The 19526-nt window shown below is 31.1% G+C and overlaps 1 non-coding gene across 1 annotated transcript; it reads right to left on the reverse strand.

Moving 5' to 3' along the window:
- Nucleotides 1–17076: 17076 nt before the first annotated feature.
- Trnal-caa (transfer RNA leucine (anticodon CAA)) lies at nucleotides 17077–17192 on the reverse strand. The gene is made up of 2 exons: nucleotides 17155–17192; nucleotides 17077–17121 (listed from the first exon to the last, which is right to left on the reverse strand). It is a non-coding gene; the product is annotated as a tRNA-Leu (tRNA).
- Nucleotides 17193–19526: the final 2334 nt, after the last annotated feature.

The raw sequence follows: 19526 nt of genomic DNA on the forward strand, positions 1-19526 counted from the left end.
ATTAATCTTAATGTCGATAATGTTTCAAGACATTAACGTTATTTAGATTTCATTGTAGATGATTTAATGAATTCCATAAAAGTTAGTCACAAAAAATTTGAATTTTGGAATAAGAAGTTTAAAAATTTGGCAAATTAATACAATATTTTATTAAAAATTGAATTTTATTATTTATTAATTTAAAAATAAAATATTGAGAAATTATTCTGACTATTTTTACGGTAACGTCAGTATACATGTAAAAACTACAATTTTTTTAGAAAAATACGTGAATATATTTTGGTTCAAAAGCCTTCTCCAAAATCAGCTCCATGAAAGCTTATAAGAGATAGATTAAGATTTAAAAAAATTTTGAAAATTGTTAAATTTTTGGTGCATTTAATTTAAAAAAAAAAAAAAAAAATTTATTATTTTTACAAAGAATTTTTACATGAAAAATTATATAAATTCTACCTATTTTGTCTGATAGTAGGCTATTAACCAGAAAAATACTTCGAAGGTAGCATTATAACATTCGATGCTTGTAAAGTTCGACCATCTTCCCCCGCCGTCCATCTTACGGCTTAAAATTAAATTTAAATTAAAATTAAAAATTGAATTTTTGGTGCATCAATTAAAAGTAAGTTTTAAAGTGACCGCAAATACAAATATATATGCTTCATATATTTGCACAAAAAAAAATATGTCAGCATGTATATTATGTATGTTTTGTTTATTGATATTTATGCTTATATAGATATTATATAGATATATATATTTATATAGATATGCATATATTTAAACACGTATGAATTTATCATAGTTCATGAGTTTTTCACGAGAGTGCAGCACTTACTAACACGCGAGGTTTCTAAATTATAAAAAATATTAAAAAAAAAAGAAATTGCAAAAATTTATAATTTTTTTCTTCTTAATTTTATAAAAATATAACAATAATTTTTAAATATATCATTTTTAATTAAAATTTTTATTATTAGAAAATTATTTGAGGCTGTTTATGGTCACAAGCCTTTTTTCTTTTTTTTTATAAAATATTCTTTTAGATAGTTTCCCGTTTAGAATTTACTTCAGTAAAATTTTTTCGGTCAAATACTGTGTTCAACTAATTTTACTTGTCCTTTAAAATTATTTTTTTACACCTATAATTGTTAACTGCTAATAGTTGTGTAGAAGTAATTTACCTGCTCACGAGATACTTGTATCATTTATCTATCGATAATGTATCTTGACATAACCATTGGTAATTATTAGTATTAATTTTTTTTGAATAATTTATATTCCTTAGTTTAATAAATTTAAATAATTTGAAAGTATTAAATATTACTTGTTGCTTTTACGCTTAAAATTTATAATTTTAAACATAAAAAATATATATTTAATTATTTATAAAATTCACTTTAGAATTTTATTAAAAAATGTTATTATTAATTATAAAAAATTTTATTAAAAATTGTAAAAAATGTTATTAAAAATTTTATTAAAAAATGTTAAAAATTTTATTAAAAATTGTAAAAAAAAATTTTTTTTAATTATAAAACACAATCTATAATTTTTTTATTTTCTTCATTTAAAAAATTCCATTTTATATTTTTATAATCAAACTAATCAATAAATTTATTTTTCTATCACTTCTACATCCTAATTTTTTAATTTTTTGCTTCAGATTTTCATTTCTAAGCACTCAAAAAATAAAAATGTGTAAATAGTCGTATCGCCACCCTTATATACATGGATTATAATCAAAAATTGCCTTGTTGACTGTCAAGGAGAAGAAATTATTGTATAAGAGATAAAAAAATCGTGACGGAAAAATGTATTGTGGCGTGAAAAGTGTTTGTCTTGCTATACGACGATGAAAGGCTCATCAATTAAGCGTAAGTGGAATAACCCGACGAGAAGGACCTGTTGGACGGCAGGCGATGGCAATTGTATTAGAGTCTTATCTTGTTATGACTCTACGTGTCATAGGACTCTTTTCGTTAATTCATCAGGATTGAAACCCCTGAAACGTTTTTCCCGAAAAATACTTGGTGAAAATATTGCCACTGAATCTTTCTATAAGACTTTAGTCGGTAGATAAAATTGTCAAATTTATCTGGAAAATTATTTTCATAAAAGTGCGAAATTCAAAATTTTTTTAAAATGAAAAAAAGTTTTCAAACACCCACAACTTGTAAACTAACCGGCCGATTTCGCTGATCTTCGAAATAGATCTTGGTATTGATCCACAGAATGAGTCCACAAAATTTCATTAAGTTCGGTTGAGAACTGTAGGCGCAATCCTGCTTACATGGCGCGTTATTTCACAAATTTTTGAGCCAATGTCATTTTTCGACATTATTCGATAAAATTAAATTTATTATGACAAAATTTTCTTAAAATTACGACCGATAGGTTTCTAAAGAAATCTAATAACCAGGTGAGCTTAATAAAAATACCTAAAAAAAAAAAAAAAAAAAAAAAAAAAAAAAAAAGTTTGAACGAATTTCAATTGACAAGACACCCTTAACTTTTTCTGTTCTTTCTTTAATTCAAACTCCCACATATTCTCAATTTAATGTCATAAAACACGTCTTCCTTTCCCCTAATCGAAAAAAAATTCAGCCGCACAAACAAGAAAAAATAAAGATCTATCCTAAAGAAAAGTTTCTTGACTCTGCAAAAAGCCAACTAAAAGTTTAAATAAGCGATACATGATCCAAATTCTAATGATGACTCCTTTTGTGCTGGGGCTTGCAGAGAAGTGATATACACCCTAGCATTCACATGTTATACGTGTAGACGTTCGGTACAATGCAATATTATTTCCAATCCACTCTAGAGTATGTGGTATAGAGTAGATACGTCACGAGCGACAACTCGACACTTTTCCCAACGGGCTTTTCTTGAAAATCCCATTACAAACTATCCTCTTGGTACGAGCGACGAGGAGAGAGAGAGGGGGCAGAGGTGGAAGTGAGTTAGCGAACATTAGTGTGAGTGTGAGTGTATCTAACGAAAATGCCAATAGATGATGTCTCTTTCATCCTCATCGTAAGCTCGTCAGCCCTTGAACGAGTACCGAAAACTTAACCCCCGACTCTTGCGCCCCCTTAGCCCCCGTACCCTCTGACGAACCTCCAACCCCTTATTTTCTGTACAGTACTGCGGTGACTTGCCTCATACCTAAGTTTTGCTCTCCCACACTTGGTATACCCTCGAAAACTCCCAAAACCACTTCGCTATTCGACTTTGCTTCCATACTCTCTGTATCCAACGAACGAGAGCCCAGCATGAATATGTAAATCCTTATTTTCAGATCGAATGCACTCGCAACTAAAAACCAACACCCAACCCACCACAAGCTATACTCTATCCATTGAATCAGCCCTGCCATTTCGCCGGAATTGATTTATTAGCTGGGTGATATAAATATCGAGGGTGTGCTCTTTCAAGCTGTTATCAAATCTTTTTTTACAGTTTTTTATTACTTGTATTAGGAGAAAAACAAAATAAGAAACAACCTATCTTGTCAGGAAAAGGTAATAAGTTTTTAAGGAAATTTCGTGCGATGTTGTTCACCAGGTTTTTTTTAGCAATTTTTGAAGTTATACTTCTTTAGGCGCATTATGAAAAAATGATAAGAGTGAAATTTTAAGATGAGCGAGCATCACTGTAACACAAAAGTAACAGGTTGAAGTTGGCCACAGAATAGAATTAAAAGTATATATTTTTTTAAATGACTAAGTTAACTCATATACAGGCTAGTCGCAAAGTATCCAACGAAATGTTGTTATTTTCAAATTCGATAGAAATACCATTTAATATGAAATATATTATTCATATTAATAATCAATTCTAAAAAATGGTCAATTAAATATTTTAGTTTTTATTTAACTTGGTAATAATTTTTTTTTAATTAATATTTTTTCAAAAATAATAATAATTTCATGAATTAAAATATTTGAACTAAAATATAAATATTGTAGCTTCTATTATATTTAGGTATCTTTTTATTGAGTTCATAATTTTTTAATACAGACTTAATCATTTTGTTTATCGAATCTAGTAATTCTATCCATATTTTTTTTAATTTATATCATAGACCATTTTAATAATTTTCTAGAATTTTATTGGAAACAAAATCTAGTTTCGTACTACAATATTTGTCTTTGTAATTCATGTAATTAATATTATTTTTTAATGAATATTAATTAAAAAGATATTATCATTAGGTAATAAATAATAAATAATGAACTATTTTATAAGAAACATATATTTTAAATAAATAATTAAAATATTTTATAATTATCGATTGTAAACTATTGATACTTTGCAATTCCAAAATTAGTTGATTCAGAAAAATCTTAAATAATATTGAATTAAATTCGTATGATAATTAATGATTTTATATTTATACGGTACAGCTAAATTTTTATTATAATAAAATCTTTTTGATTGTATTTAACATTTTTCTTCGATCATTTTTGCATTTTTTTTTTCTTTAAAATTTTTTTTATTATATACCAAAGAAGTATTACTTCTGACGCGTGTACATAAGTACACAGATTACTTTTTTTTCTAGTTTCAAATACTTTAATTGTGATTATTAACAGATTTTAATAATGAAATAATAAAATTAAATAGGGTGTCAATAGTAGGGGCTTTTACTTTGGTTATTTTTGAACAATATGAATATAATTTTATCCACGAAATTTAAAGACAGTAAAATATTAAATGTAAACTTATTTTTGCGGTATACCCATGACAAAACCGTAGCAAAAGCGAATGTTATCCACGACTTTATACGTAAATCCGCCCTATAAATATCACGCTCCTTTAGAGTTCTATCATAGTAGAGAGGGTGGTTTTCCAAAAGATTGGCTCGTCGTAGACGCAGAAATCGTTCATCTCTACTTATATACTTGTATATTTATATCTATATAAATAAAGATCCTCAAGGAAGAGCAAAAGAAAAAGTTGCGTATTTCGTCCCACAGTACCCGGCTTTACAATCCACCCCGTGTACTCTATTGGACTGTAAAAGCAACTGACTATTCGTCATCCCCCGAAGCCTTCCTTTTTTTTTTTTATTGTAGAACAGACCGGACGATTTTAAACTACTAAATATTCCGTTCAATGAAATGATATTTATATATATTAAAATGACAAATATACAGCTATATATTCATACATAAATAAAAGTATAAGAATGAAGGAGACGTAACACGTGCAGAAAAAAATCTCTGCAATGAATGGATGGATTTTTCACAACTGAATCCAGACAAAAGTATCACACTTAATGATACATCACACATAATATGCATGTATTTATATTATACTTATAAACATATATGTATATCACTGATGATTAGAAAAAAAAAATGTTATACTCGCGTCATTATCACTGCGACAAATAATCACCTCTGCAGTAGTGATTTTTTTAAAAGCCGTGCTGTTTATGCTCTGATTATTATCGTCTCGTCGTTCTTTTATTTAAAATAGAAAAAAAATTAAAGGAAAATATAAATACTATGAAAATATTCCCACATATCAACGATAATAATGAAAATTCTATTATTTTTTTGTTTATTTATCAACTTCAATAATGAGTATGATGCATGTTTTCATACCTTCAATGTAACTGTAGAGAGAATTTTATTTAAAGCATAACAAAATAATTAAAAAATTTTACAATTGAAATTAAAGTAGATTTTTATTAAATTCAGATTTTTTAATTATGTTTGAGTGAATTTATTAAATAATTTAATTGATTGCTTGAATACACCAATTATTGGTTCCATTCGTCTTGATCCCTGGACAAAAAATTCTCAAAGTAAATATCTCCAGACAAAATATCTTAAATAATTAAATTTTTCAATGAAACATTTCAAAATAATAATTAACAACGATTTTTGTGTTTATTTATTCGATATTATTAATCTTAAAAAGATTAATGTTTATATATTTAAATATTCTATCGCAGTGATATTAACCCTCGGAGTTATTAAGTTTCAGGGATATTTATTTTGGGGATATTTTGTCAGAGGATCAAAACGCCTGATACCCAATTATTGACAGGTTAAAAAAGTTAATGATCTAATAATTGACTTAACTAATGCACACACAAAAAAAAAAATTACTTGAATCAAGAAAATAATTTTGAAGGATTTTATCTTGATTTGAGTGAAGAAATTCTTAAACTAAGAAATTTTTCTTTATTTAAGTAAATTTTACTTGATTCAAGAATTTTAAATCTTGATACAAGACAATAAAACTCTTCAAAATTATTTTCTTGGTTTAAAAATTTTTTTCTTGATTTAAATTTATTTTTTTCTGTGCATAATAAATCAAAAATATGTGTTTACAAATTAGGCACTGGATAATATGGCCTAGCTCAGGAAAATTTAAAAAAAAATCGAAAATATTGCATTTAATTATCGAAATGTATCATTAATCTTTATTTTAATACATTAGCCATTAAATATAATGAAGTAAAAAATTTTTTTCTTCGACACAAAATTTTTCTCTTACTCCAAAAAATTAAATTTCTCGATATAAGTAAATTTTAATGAACATTTTTATTGATTAACATGTCAAATGGAAAAATCAAATAATATTGAACCAAAATTTAAGAATGATTAATAAATAAATAGTGCAACGGAATTTAAAAAAAAAAAAAATATTTGAAGGGTATGTGAGTTATTTGCGGACAAGTGAATGCGAGTTACCGTGTTAGGAGTCTGGTAAGCTGAGTGTAGAAGTGCGAGGGGAAAACCAGAGTGGTAGGGGTCGAACATTGTTAGAAGGGGTTGCTCGCGAAATGAAGATAGTATGAGGTATGAAGTGATTGATATACAGACACGCCACCGAGTGCCAACTGGTATATTGCTGACTCTGTCATAGAGATATGCCTAACTGTGATTTTCGACAACTGACAATGATGCATTTTGAAATTTTGATTTTTAGATGATTAATCAGGAGCAATATGATTTATGCTTTAATATATAAGCTAAGATAACTTGTTTATGTTCAGCACCACGCGTTTGAGTAATTATTTGCACAATAATTTTATCTGACCTTCAAATATCAAGATAAATAAATAATTAATAGAAAATTTGTGTAAAAAGTGTATAAATCGTCTAAATAATTTTATTGATAAAAAATTCATATGATAGATTGATTATGTATGATCAGCGCGAACAAATGGTACAAGATATGAAAAAATATAAAATGGAATCATCCAGACTAGAAAAAATTTTCCCATTGTTAAAATTAATTCTCTTATCACAAAAACTCTTGAAAGCTCTTCGAAAAAAAGTAAGTACCACCCAAAAAAATTATTTACTGAGAAAATATTCGAAAATAAATACGAGATTATTGACTTAAAAATATTCTGTTTAATCCACCGTGATCATAAATTAAAAAAGGAAATACATAAAAAAATCTCATTAATACTCTCCAACAATTTTTCCCATTAAAAAAACTCCATGATAATGAGATACCCGAAGCCGTAGATAGTGAAACGGATTCAAACGAACGAGCGTCTGACTTTAGCTTGAAGCGGATGACCACCGTAGATGTACATATATAATATATCCATATATATGAAAGAGACTAAAGGTAGTATTAAAGGTTAGCCGGGATAGATGATGAAGAGGGAGGCTCGTAGGATAGGGGATTGAAGACGAGGATGGGGCTGGTGGGTAGATCCGATCCTCGATATTTGCGCCAGCCCGTGCTCACGGTACTCAACGAGAACCAACGTATCTAGAGAAAAGAGTGGACGAGTCCGAGTAAGCTCACACGAATAACTATATGGATGACATGCATACATGTGACTATGGTTTTATGCTTTAATTTCTTCAACGGATTTAATTCTCATATTCGTATTTGTGGGTTCTATCGCTTCTCCGCATATCATCAAGAACACACGACTACACCTTTATCTTCGTCTGAAATCCTTTAGTCATATCACCATTTCGAGCTTTTTATGTTGACCCCAAAGTCCTTTTCCTATTCCTTCCGATTCTCAACCCCTTCTTTGGATCCATCTCATCCTCAGATATCTAATGCGCCGTGAGCTTTTAACTGATTCTTTTTACATTTTATCACTGTGAACTGTATCTTTTGATAATTGATTTCTAGCTTGAAGGTTCAAGTTTATTTTAACGAATTTTGGAAAATTAATGAATTACAACAAAAGAAAATTAGGAAAACGGTTGACCCTGAAGGCAATTCCTGCAACTTCCCGCTACTTTCGTAATTAAGCGCTCAAAATTGCACATATTACGTTTTTGAGCTCTTCGAGCTCAAAAATATAATTTTGATGTAGTTTTGAGCTCTCCGAGCTCAAAAGTCTGATAGAAGTTTAATAAAACACTATTTTTTGAATTTTCCAACCGCAATAACTTTTGAATGAATCAACAGATTTTCACGCGGTTGGCGGCATTCGACGCAGTTTTTCAAATCCTATGATACATTTTTAAACACAAATTGATAAGACCGGAAATTTCGGTGTAATTCGAAAAAAACGCTTTTATTCGAGTTCTTTCGTCAACGATAACTCACGAACGAATCAACCGATTTTGACCGGCTTGGTGGCGATCGACGTGGTTTTTCGATGTCAAGAGCTGATTAGTTTTTGGAATTGATCGATCGAGCCGTTTAAAAGTTATTCAAAAAAATCGTGATTTGAAAAAATTTTTTTTCGTAGTTTTTTTAAGATTACTCAAAATCTACTGGTCGGAATCGGTCCAAATTGTATTCAAAATCTAAGTTTGGTCAAGCCCTTTCAAATGACACCAACCGCGATCAAATCGGCCAAGCCGTTCAAAAGTTATGAGAGGTTTACATACATACACACATATACATACATACATACATACATACATACAGACAAAATCGCGGGAATAGTCAAGGAAGCTTCCTAGGACCTCAAAACGTCAAGATCTGATGAAAACTCGATTTTCGGAAAACAGGGTAAAAACAATAACTTCCGGATTTTTGAAAATTTTCAATTTTCTTAGCGGGAAGTTAAAAATTGACTTGAATTTGAACTAAAAATTAACAATTATTGTTACTTGCAAAATTTCTTAGCTAATAAAAAAAGGTTAAAAAAAATCTATTGGCATTCAAGACGCTATTTATCAATTGCCTACCTTTCCTCATTCTCCAAAGCATGAATTGATCTTGCTTGTAAAAAACTAAAGTCAGCCAGACCGACAATAGAGCGGTCAGAATCAAAAGGGGTGGCTACTCTCGGTTTGGCGACCGCAGTGAGTTCCGTCATCGAGTCTTTGTAGCGCAGAGGGGTGAAACAAGAGAGGGAGCAAAGTGAAAGGGTATAAAAGTTTAAGGGTAGGTGGGTGAAGAAAGAAGCGAGAAAAGGGTTAAAAAAGAGGATGAAATGTCCAGGACTAGCGGTTGATTGCTTTCTCTTTCCCCGGTGCCTTAAAATTGATGTCATATTCGTTATCCTTTGGACCCTCCTTTGAATCCTTTTCCACTTCTCCAGTTGGAGGTTGGTAGTCTCCTACATCACTCCCACATTCCATCTACATCCTCTTCTCCATCCACAATCTACATCTACCTCTTTTACATCCGGGGATATCCCCACTCGGGTTTTCGTATGCAAACTTATATTATTGATGTACCTGAGTATGTTTTATATCTACCTATGTTTTACTCCATTCTATTCCGTACTTTTTTCCCGGTTCCACCTTCGCCACTTTAAACTCTTATCCTTTTTGCTATATACGTAAGCTTGTATGCCTTTTTTTTTATCTTGATTCTCCTTCTTCTCTGGATAAGTACGTTCTTTAAAATAAAAATGCCACACCCATATTTTATTTTTTTTTTAAACAATTTTTTAGTTTTCTGAATAAATCCTGGTAATTATTTTAACATAAATAATTAATTTTTACTTTATATATAGTTTTGTATGCATAAAAATCATTTCTGTTGGAAATAGATTGAATTTTTAATGCCGGAAATAATTTGTCGAGTGAAACGGGATGAAAATGAAAAGGGTTGAAGATAGAGATGAACGAAAAAGGTTCCCTGAGAGAATGAGAGTCAAGATATTCCGGTTTTTGCATAGATTAGTAAGTATAGAAGCTACTTAGTGAGAGTGTATAAGCTTAAATGAAAGAGCATTGAGACTGGACGTCAGGGAATATGATCCAGTAAAGATAGTATTAAAGGGTAAAGAGTTATAGTTTATGTTGATTGAAAATAGAGATTTCATTTTCGTTAAAGCTTGATTTTATTTTAGCACCGGTTTAATCAATTCTATTATCTTTGCAGTCTCTCAGACCAGAATATCAAATTTATTTAATTTAATACTCCTCTGAGTATTCTAAATATGAATTATTGAATAATTTCAATTAAATTTCAAGGACAATTGCGGACAAAGAAAAATAATTTTAAAAATTGCAGAAGGATTTTTTTAATTCAAATTCTATACTACCTGAGCCACTGGCTTATCCATAGTAGTTTGACTTATTGTACGCCTTAAGCGCGAAGCGCGCAGGTATGCTCTACTCTCGCCTAAAAATCATGATTTCGATTAAAACGTGATTTTCATAATTTAAACGAAAAAAATTATGTATAAAAAGAATATTGAGATAAATAATAATAACTACAGCAGAACACGTTAAAAAAATGTTTTTATCGATTAAATAAGATTTCTCAGGAAAAACTCGTTTTTCTGACGAATTAAATGAATAAGAGCGTGGTATTCACAGGAGCACTGGGCTTGATAACACCACAACTTTGTCAAAAATTATTTTCACGATTTAATTTTTTTTTTGTTTTATTCCTTAGGAAATTTGCCAAAACCCTTGTGAAAATTGCGTGTCAAAATAATTCCGTTTCAATACAGTTAATTTTTTTCGACAGTCAGTTCGGTGACTTTCTCTGCGATTTCGGCAGCCATATGTATTATTTTTCATAAAATAGGATTGAAATAATTCTGATAAAACTGTTTTATCATCTGTTGAGATTTTTTTTAGCTCGACCTACAGAGAAGATAACGCTACTCGCGGGAAAACTCAAACAAAAAAAAAGCGAATAAAAAAAAGTATACAAGTCTTTATGAAAAAATTAACAAATCGTAATGTAAACATTCAATCTAAATAATTTGTGTATTGCATGAGCGCTTAAAGCGTGCTCATTTGGATTTTCCAAACTTTTTAAAAATACTTTAGAAGATGTATATCTCATTTTCATTACTCATATACAGCAAAAAATTCTGCGGAAAAAACTTTTAAATTTATGGAAAAAAAAATTTATTTTCTTGCGTCCAATTAAATGATGATGTAAGTGATATAACCGTTCTCATACTGAACGAAATGAATGACGTGGATAATTAAGTTATTAAAAATTGCGTAATTGTAATTATAATACATAATTTTTGTCTATCGTCAGTACAATTACGTTCTGTCAAGCCCACTATCTACTTTTTATTTTGAGTTATTTATTACTTCCTAAAATATTGGCGGAAATTACTTGATAACTTTAAACAGAAAATATATATCAATGGTTTATAACAAAACAAGCGATGAGACTTTGTCAGTAACACTGAACAATAATGATAATAAATAATAATATCCTGATAAGTACAATATATAAACCGGCACCAAAATTATTGGGATTTGTCTTCGACTGTTAGTCTAAAACATCGCCTATTGCTTTCTGCGCTTCAAAACGGTGTGTAAATGTTAATTAATTATTCTCATAAATGAATTAAAAATACATACACGAGTTTTATCGACTGAGAGTATTTATAATTTTCTATTGAATTATTTTTATAGTCCAATCAATTTATTAAAAATCTTAAAATGTCAAAGTTCTTTGCGTTGATTGTTTTGATTGTTGTTCTCGCAAATATATTGATTTCTTCATCTGTAATGGGTTGTGCAGAACGTGGCAAATACGCACATATTATTCAATGTCATTTATGTAATTGCAATTTTTTTTCTGTATTATTTGTATCGATTATCAATTTTTATAGAAATATTTTATTAATAATCAATTAGAAATTATAATCAACCAATTAGTATGTTTTATTTAGTGCTTGTACGACAAATGCTGCCCCGGTATGAATTGCTATGATATTGAAGTCCCTACATGCAGCTAAATATAATTTATTATCCCATATTGACGTTACTATTATAATTAGTCATAATTATAATGTATATTTTTCAAATTATTCACCTGTAACGATAACAATAATTAATAAAAACTAATATGTAAACAAACTGTAACAAAAACAGTGTATCTTAATATTCTTTTCATTAATATCGATAAATTTATATATTATAATCGTTCCGATTCATAAACAATGCTTTTCTCTAATATTAAACGAATCTATTATAGAATTGTCCATTTAAAAAAATTTGGAAAACGGCTGACCCTAAAGACCATCCCTGCAACTTCCCGCGAATTTCATACTTAAACGCTCAAAATTGCAAAAATTCATTTTTTGAGCTCTTCGAGCTCAAAAAGATAGCTGTTCTATGCTTATAAGCACTCCGAGCTCAAAAGTCTGATGAAAGTTTATTGAAACACTATTTTTTGAAATTTCAAACTGCAATAACTTTTGAATGGATGAATCGATTTTCACGCGATTGGCGGCAATCAATGAAGTTTTTTAAGCATCATGAAGAATCTTTAAGTTTTAATTGATCGAACGAGAAATTTCGGAGTAATTCCGAAAAAACACTTTTTTCGGTTTTCTTTCGTTCACGATATCTCTCGAACGAATCAACCAATTTTGACCGTATTAGCGGCAATCGACGTGGTTTTACAAGGTTAAAAGTTGATTAGTTTTTGAAATCGATCGATACAGCCGTTTAAAAGTTATTAAAAAAAAAAAAAAACTACATCTAAAAACGAAATTTTTCGTAGTTTTTTGAGGTTTTTTTGAGTTTTCTCCAAATCTACCGGTCCGAATCGGTTCAAATTTTCAGAAAATCTAAGTTTGATGATGCTCTTTGGAACCCCACTAGTTTTGTTCGATTCGGTCAAGCCGTTCAAAAGTTATAAGCGGGTCACATACTTACATCAAAACGTCGAGATCTTCCCGATAATTATCTTGAACGAGTTCTTTAGATCCCACTCCAAAATTGACTGAGAAAAATCATTTACGGTTCAGATTTTTCCTTCTTAATTATCAAATGTCGTTGAAACGTCAAAGAATAAAGATCAAACTCAGTAGTGTAATTATTTGATAAAAAACAAAGAAATCGTATCTTTCAGTCAAAAAAAAAAAAAAAAAAAAAAATGAAACACGAAAGAGAATAAAAGGTAATACGTCAAGTAAGAAAATCATTTCTCCCTAAAGAATAAGAATAAGAAGTCAATGGTGTAACAGCTATGGTGAAAATACCGTGTAAACATTTGCAATGGATTTGCGAGCTATTCAAACGGTTAAATTCTCTTAAGAATTTAGTTTGCACAACCAAGAATCGCGAACCCCTTCTACTCTTCTTTCACCCCGATCCACCCCTCGCATCCCTCCTTCGTATTCTTATTCTTATTCTTCTTATTCTATGACGGAAATTCGAGCTTTTGTATTTCTAACAATTGATATTCTTTACTCTGTAAAGAAACAGATTTCATCCCTCACTTGAACAAATACTTAACTTTCAACCCCCTTCTCTGCTTTATCCGCTTTATCCGTCCGCCGCATCATAAACTGTTTAATATATTTTTTTTCCGTCTCTATTATAATTATTGTCAATATTTTTAAAACGAAGCTCTAAAGGAGATAAGTTGGAATAAAGAGTAATAAAATAAAAATAAAGAATATTTGAATATGGCTTATTTGCGTGCGGCCAAAAAGTTCAATGCAGTATACTGTATTGCATGTTTGCAGACATTAATAATTGCTTTACAACTTATTATTTTTTTATATCGCTTAATTTTATTTGATAAGTGTGTCTGCATGAAGATAATAGAAGTGAAAAGAAATTCTTTTAAATCAATACTACGTAGCGAAATCAGCGATAAAGTCCAATTAAACGTATTTTAAACGTTTCATTGAACAATTGTAAAATTTAATGTTTTTTAGTAGGCAGTAAAAAATTTGAATTCTTAAAAATAATTAAGACATTATAACCATATAAAGCCTGCAGCTTTATATCGGCATATTTAAGGGTGAAATATAGTCGTGCGTAGTACTTCTGTTTCTCACAAGAGTTCAGCATCTATTGGGTAGCATAAATCGAATTGATAAAAATAATTTCCAAAATTTTTATTTGATCATCTCAATCATTGTGATAATTTTAATTATTATTATGTTGTAAGCATCAATACTATTATACTATAATAGAATGGAATAACAACCAATTCAATTATCAACTTGATCGACGCTTAGCGTGATGTAATACTTTTCCAATATCCACTTTTCTCCGCAATGAAAGGTAAAAAAAGTAATACTGTTTCGATTTATACTTATCATTTTTTTTTTTATCTATGGATTCGTGTTATCCGGAAAAATACGGAAATAAGTAGTTTATCAAGAATGATTCACGGATCCTAAGAGGGTGAGCTTAGAAGGAGGAGAATAACAGAGCCAGAGAATGAGATCGCGTTTATATCCAGCCGATAATTACCTGGTACTTCAAAAAATTCTCCAGACAAACATCTATCGCGCTATTTCCAGTCACGATACAGTTATTATCGACATGAATATTTTTTTTTGCAAACAAGAAACACAATAATGTAACTACACTAAATTTTAAAGGTGAATAGATTTTGATTTTTATTTTAAGTATGACATAAGCGCTCAAGGCTTGCATATATAGATTTATCGAAATATTCTGTGATTTACGGAAAAACAAATTTTCTTCAATAAAAAATCAGCTGATCGTTGAGACGCTTTAGAATCCAGAAAACAGAATTAAATAAAAGCAGTTGTATTACTTAACAGCATATAACATGAATTCGGTTACCACAACGATTAGTAGTATATGGCATAGCAGTACGTTTCGGGTTAGCAGACGTATGTTTACCAGCCCCCGGAAATAACCTTACCGACCACTTGGTATTCCCGACTCCAGAAACTCACACCAGTAAACTCTCCTACCCACGCATCCTCTTTCTTAGTCTTCTTACCCCAAAACATCCCCGACTACTCTCTGTTCCTTAGTACTATCTGCTGTATCTCAAGACAAACAGTAGTGGTGTCTTAACAAGTGGACCAAGCTGTGCCCAAGACAAAGGGTAATTGAGGATAGGAATTAATACCCCTATACACTGGAAATTCACAATTCACCCAAACAACACCCTTCCTCCGACTTCAAACCGTCGGCTCAACGCTTTAAATACGTTTCTTCGACTCAGAACGACACAAGAGTTAAGAGGACACCGGGATAGAGACTACTAACTTGTACGGAGATTCTCACTTACTTGAAACTATAGATTGCGTTTCTCTTGTACGTTAAACATACAGAAGAATTTGATAGTAATCAAATTTTGTCTACATTTTAGTTTCTTTCCATTGAAGCTAGAAGATATGAGAGACTGTTTCTTATGAATTGATACCTTCCAAAGTCCTTGAGAATTTCGATAGTTGATAGTTTCTACACTCTAGTATAAACTAAATTTTATCCCGTTGTCTCTAGAGAAATTCGAAGGTCATCTTACTAATTAAACAATCAAATACGGGCGCGTCTATATAAGCGATCAAGTGCAGGGAATCTCGGTCCATCCTCAAGGGATTACTATCTTTATTTTATCTTTCTCTTCGATGCTGGACAAGTGTATGGATGATCACCTTCTTACTTTAATTTTTTATATCTAAAATATTTTTATAGTATAATCATCATCGTCATTATTATTTTCAACATTACTGTCATCGTAATCACCATCATCACCATCATCATAATCGTCATTATCATTTTCGACAATACTGTCATCATCATCATCATCTCAACCATCATCATCATCTTAGCCATCATCATCATTACCATTTTCTACATCACTGTCATCATCATCATCATCACACTCTGATTATTAGCTGCTAAAAAAGTAAGTACGTCTCATTTTCTATCTAAAAGCGAATTGCATTAATTAGTGAAGCCGTCGATGAATAATCCACTAAAGAAAAAAAAATTTTGCGGGAAAAAAAATTTATCCGGTATTTTTTTTTTTTTTTTAAGTATTTATGCCGCCTCCTATTCTATGAACGTTAGAAATGGAAAACGTTAGGAAGGGACGCAGTAGATGGAGGGAGAAAAAGGATAGAGTGAAAATGATGTGCAGAAGGGATAAAAGAGATAAAGGAGTAGTGACGTCTCGAGTAGAAGTCTGCGGGAGTTGGGATAGGTTTTTGAACGCTCGGTCCACGGTTGATTTCGATTGAATAATTAATCTTTCATTACAGGGGTGCTCGAGCTTATAAGCCCCTTGCAAACGTTATTCCGTACATTTAGAAAGATCGTTATATATACACAAGGGTAATAGGGGGGCTTATACCACCCTCTCAGTGTACAAGTATAGAATTCAGTGAATCTGGCAGCCTTTCATTTCAATATACCTATTTCCTATACGTATTCAAGTTTAACTATGAAAAGAATTTTGTATCGAGGGTATTGAAGCCGCACCGATACCGCGAGTTTTCACCCCTTTACTCTCATCCCACTAATCCCGTACTACCTCCGACCTTTTTAAATTCTCTTCGCCCTCCGAAGACTTGGAAACGACCCTTTAGCTCTATTTTTTTCTTTTGCTTCGTTTCATCTACAAAAAATAGCCCACCTTAGTCTTGCTATTGAAGAAATCAGAATAAAAAATATTTTTTGGTTGATAGATGATTTATTTTTAATTTTTTCTTTTTTTATTATTATTGTTGACGTTAGTCAAAAAAATTAGCTGGATCGAAAGAGCAATTTTTTCCCGTCATAGCTCTCTATGGCTTTTTCCAAGAAAACAATCTAAAAGATGTTTAACCCTGCAGGCCATCCACGGGATCTGATATATTTAAGCTCACACCACTTGGAAAGTTTTCGAACAAGTTTTGAACTTTACAAGCTCAAAATCACGACTTGTGTATTTTAATAACGGAAAGTAAAAAAAAAAAAAAAAATTTGTCAGAAGTGGGATTCGAACCCACGCCCTCATAGAGGACCAGAAGCCTCAGCTCCGCCTAGCGGAGAAGGTGTGAACCTTGAGTCTGGCGCCTTAGACCGCTCGGCCATCCTGACAGCAATTTTTTTTATAACGACACTTCGTATGGCTCGAAGCAACTACTCCCCGCCTGAACTGTTCACAAACCTAGACAGACTGGGATACACCCAAAATAGTGATAACATACCCATAATATACCATCTACAACGTCATTGCGCTAGAAAGGCAATATACACGGAGCCAGAAAACACGCCGAGAGAAAAATGGGTATATTCGACGGCCCTACCTGAACACGATATAAATTGTCTGGATAGGCTGCACGAAAAATACTGGTGGTTGCAAGGAAATGCAAAATTCATGGACGAGTTAAAACGACGTGCTCGATTAAAAAAACAGCAACAGCAGCCGCTACAGAGAACAGTTCTACGGATACAACGTAGATAATGATTGACTTGATAGCAAAAGTAATATTAGACTAAGACTGATTACATTAGATGTATTATTGTAAATTTTGTAAATAGTTCCCAACACCCTATTCTATTCCTCTTCCCAATCCTCTCTCTCCCTCTCCCTCTTACACATACTATAAGGTTGCATTGGTTTTTTTAATTTAAATTTTATTTTTTTTTTACCACAGCTATACAAGTTACTGATATTAATTATAACACTACTTTTAAATGATATAAAAATAATAATAAACTGTTATTTGGTTAGATGCATCAGCAGATGACAAGCCAAAAAATATTTATAATGTTTAAGTTGTTGTAAGGCTGTTTATTACTTATATAATGTACAAAGAAAAAGATGATAAATAAACTATCTTTTTAAAACCAAAAAACAGCAATTTTTTTCGCGAAAAAGGCCATATATATTGATATGGAAAACATCTTTGCCAATTTCTTAGTATATTCAACGAGACTACCAGAATGGGGCCAAAACAGTTTAGACCGATTAAACGAAAAGTATTGGTGGCTCCAAGGTGAGGCCAAACACATGGATGAACTGAGAAAAGCTCGGTTCAAGAAGGAGGAATATCAATAACAACAAAGAGAGATAAATCTCAACAACCGTGGACAACCTCCACGAAATTAAAGACCAATGTAATAGAAATAATAACGTATTTTTGGTAACTAATAATTCAATAAAGCTAATACGTACGATAAGAATCATTGAATACAATCGATAGTAATATCCAAATCATCTACATAAAATTTTAATGGCATGTAAATTGAAGTGCATAAAGAATAAGTTAAAGAGACGTAAATCGTAAATGATTGACATGACAATGTGAGGGATGGAAAACGGCAATAAAGTTTGAATAATAATAATGATGGGAAAAAATTTACCCCCTGAGGTAGATCAGTAAATCAAAAGAAGCACGTTAAATTATTGAATGGCATCAAATTAAAAAACTTGCGAGTCAAAAGCTCTTCTTACGCAATTTTTTCCGACCCATTCTCTCGATCCCACTTACCCCCGACCACACTCGCCCTATCAATTTCCTCGTAGTAGAGATACAGAGATAAGAAAAGAACTCGTTTTTTTTTTTTTTTTAAATTATTGACGTGTTCCAACATTACTCTCCAACATACTTTTCAGGTGACACGAGCTCGCTTGCATTACCACCCCATCTACCTTGTCCTACCCCTACTTTGGCTTCAACTCAACCCACTTACCCCCAGTTATTTTAGAAAGATGCCGGGGGTGGCATTTTAATAATGCAACCCTCGATTTTCGAGTTTTTTCTCGATGTTCAAATGCCACCGTCTCTCGGGAATTGAATTTAGTATCAAGTAAAATCGATTATAAAATACGCGGTGAAAAGTCACTGTTGAGGGATTAATTTTTTTTTTTTTGTTTGAAATAGATCTGGTTAAATATTCAAGTATCGAAGAACCGGCAAGCTTGATAGGGAAATTTAAAATATCAATGCCTCAATTTGGCAGCGGAAATATTTAAAAACTAATGAACAGATGGAGAGTTTTTTTTATTTTGAATTTAGAATAAATAAAGATTTTTTGCCACAGAAATAAAACAGAATAACTTTTTTCACGTGTAAATAATTAGAAATGTTGTAGAAATTTTATTCTGAACATACAAAATAAATAACAGAAATTATCTCAAGGACAATAATGCAGCCTTTTAAATAAAATAGTCGTATAAGTATGACCATTGAGGTCTGGGGGTTGAGAAAAACTGAAGCGGGCGTTAGTTTTCAAGGGCTCTGAGGATGAGAATGGGAAAGATGTGGAAAAAATTTAACGGATATACGAGAGTGCCTGTATGAAAATCGTAGCTCATGGAGGTGCTCATAGAGATTATAGCGCGCGTGACGTTTAGAAATAGCATCTGGTAAATGGGAGGGGGGCATGACGTGTGACCGTAGCTTACGGTATCGTTATCGTGTATCG

This window comes from Cotesia typhae, unplaced genomic scaffold, assembly GCF_013202065.1.
Source record: "Cotesia typhae breed Kobodo isofemale line unplaced genomic scaffold, CoteBio_Ctyphae contig_59, whole genome shotgun sequence".
Classification (NCBI taxonomy): domain Eukaryota; kingdom Metazoa; phylum Arthropoda; class Insecta; order Hymenoptera; family Braconidae; genus Cotesia; species Cotesia typhae.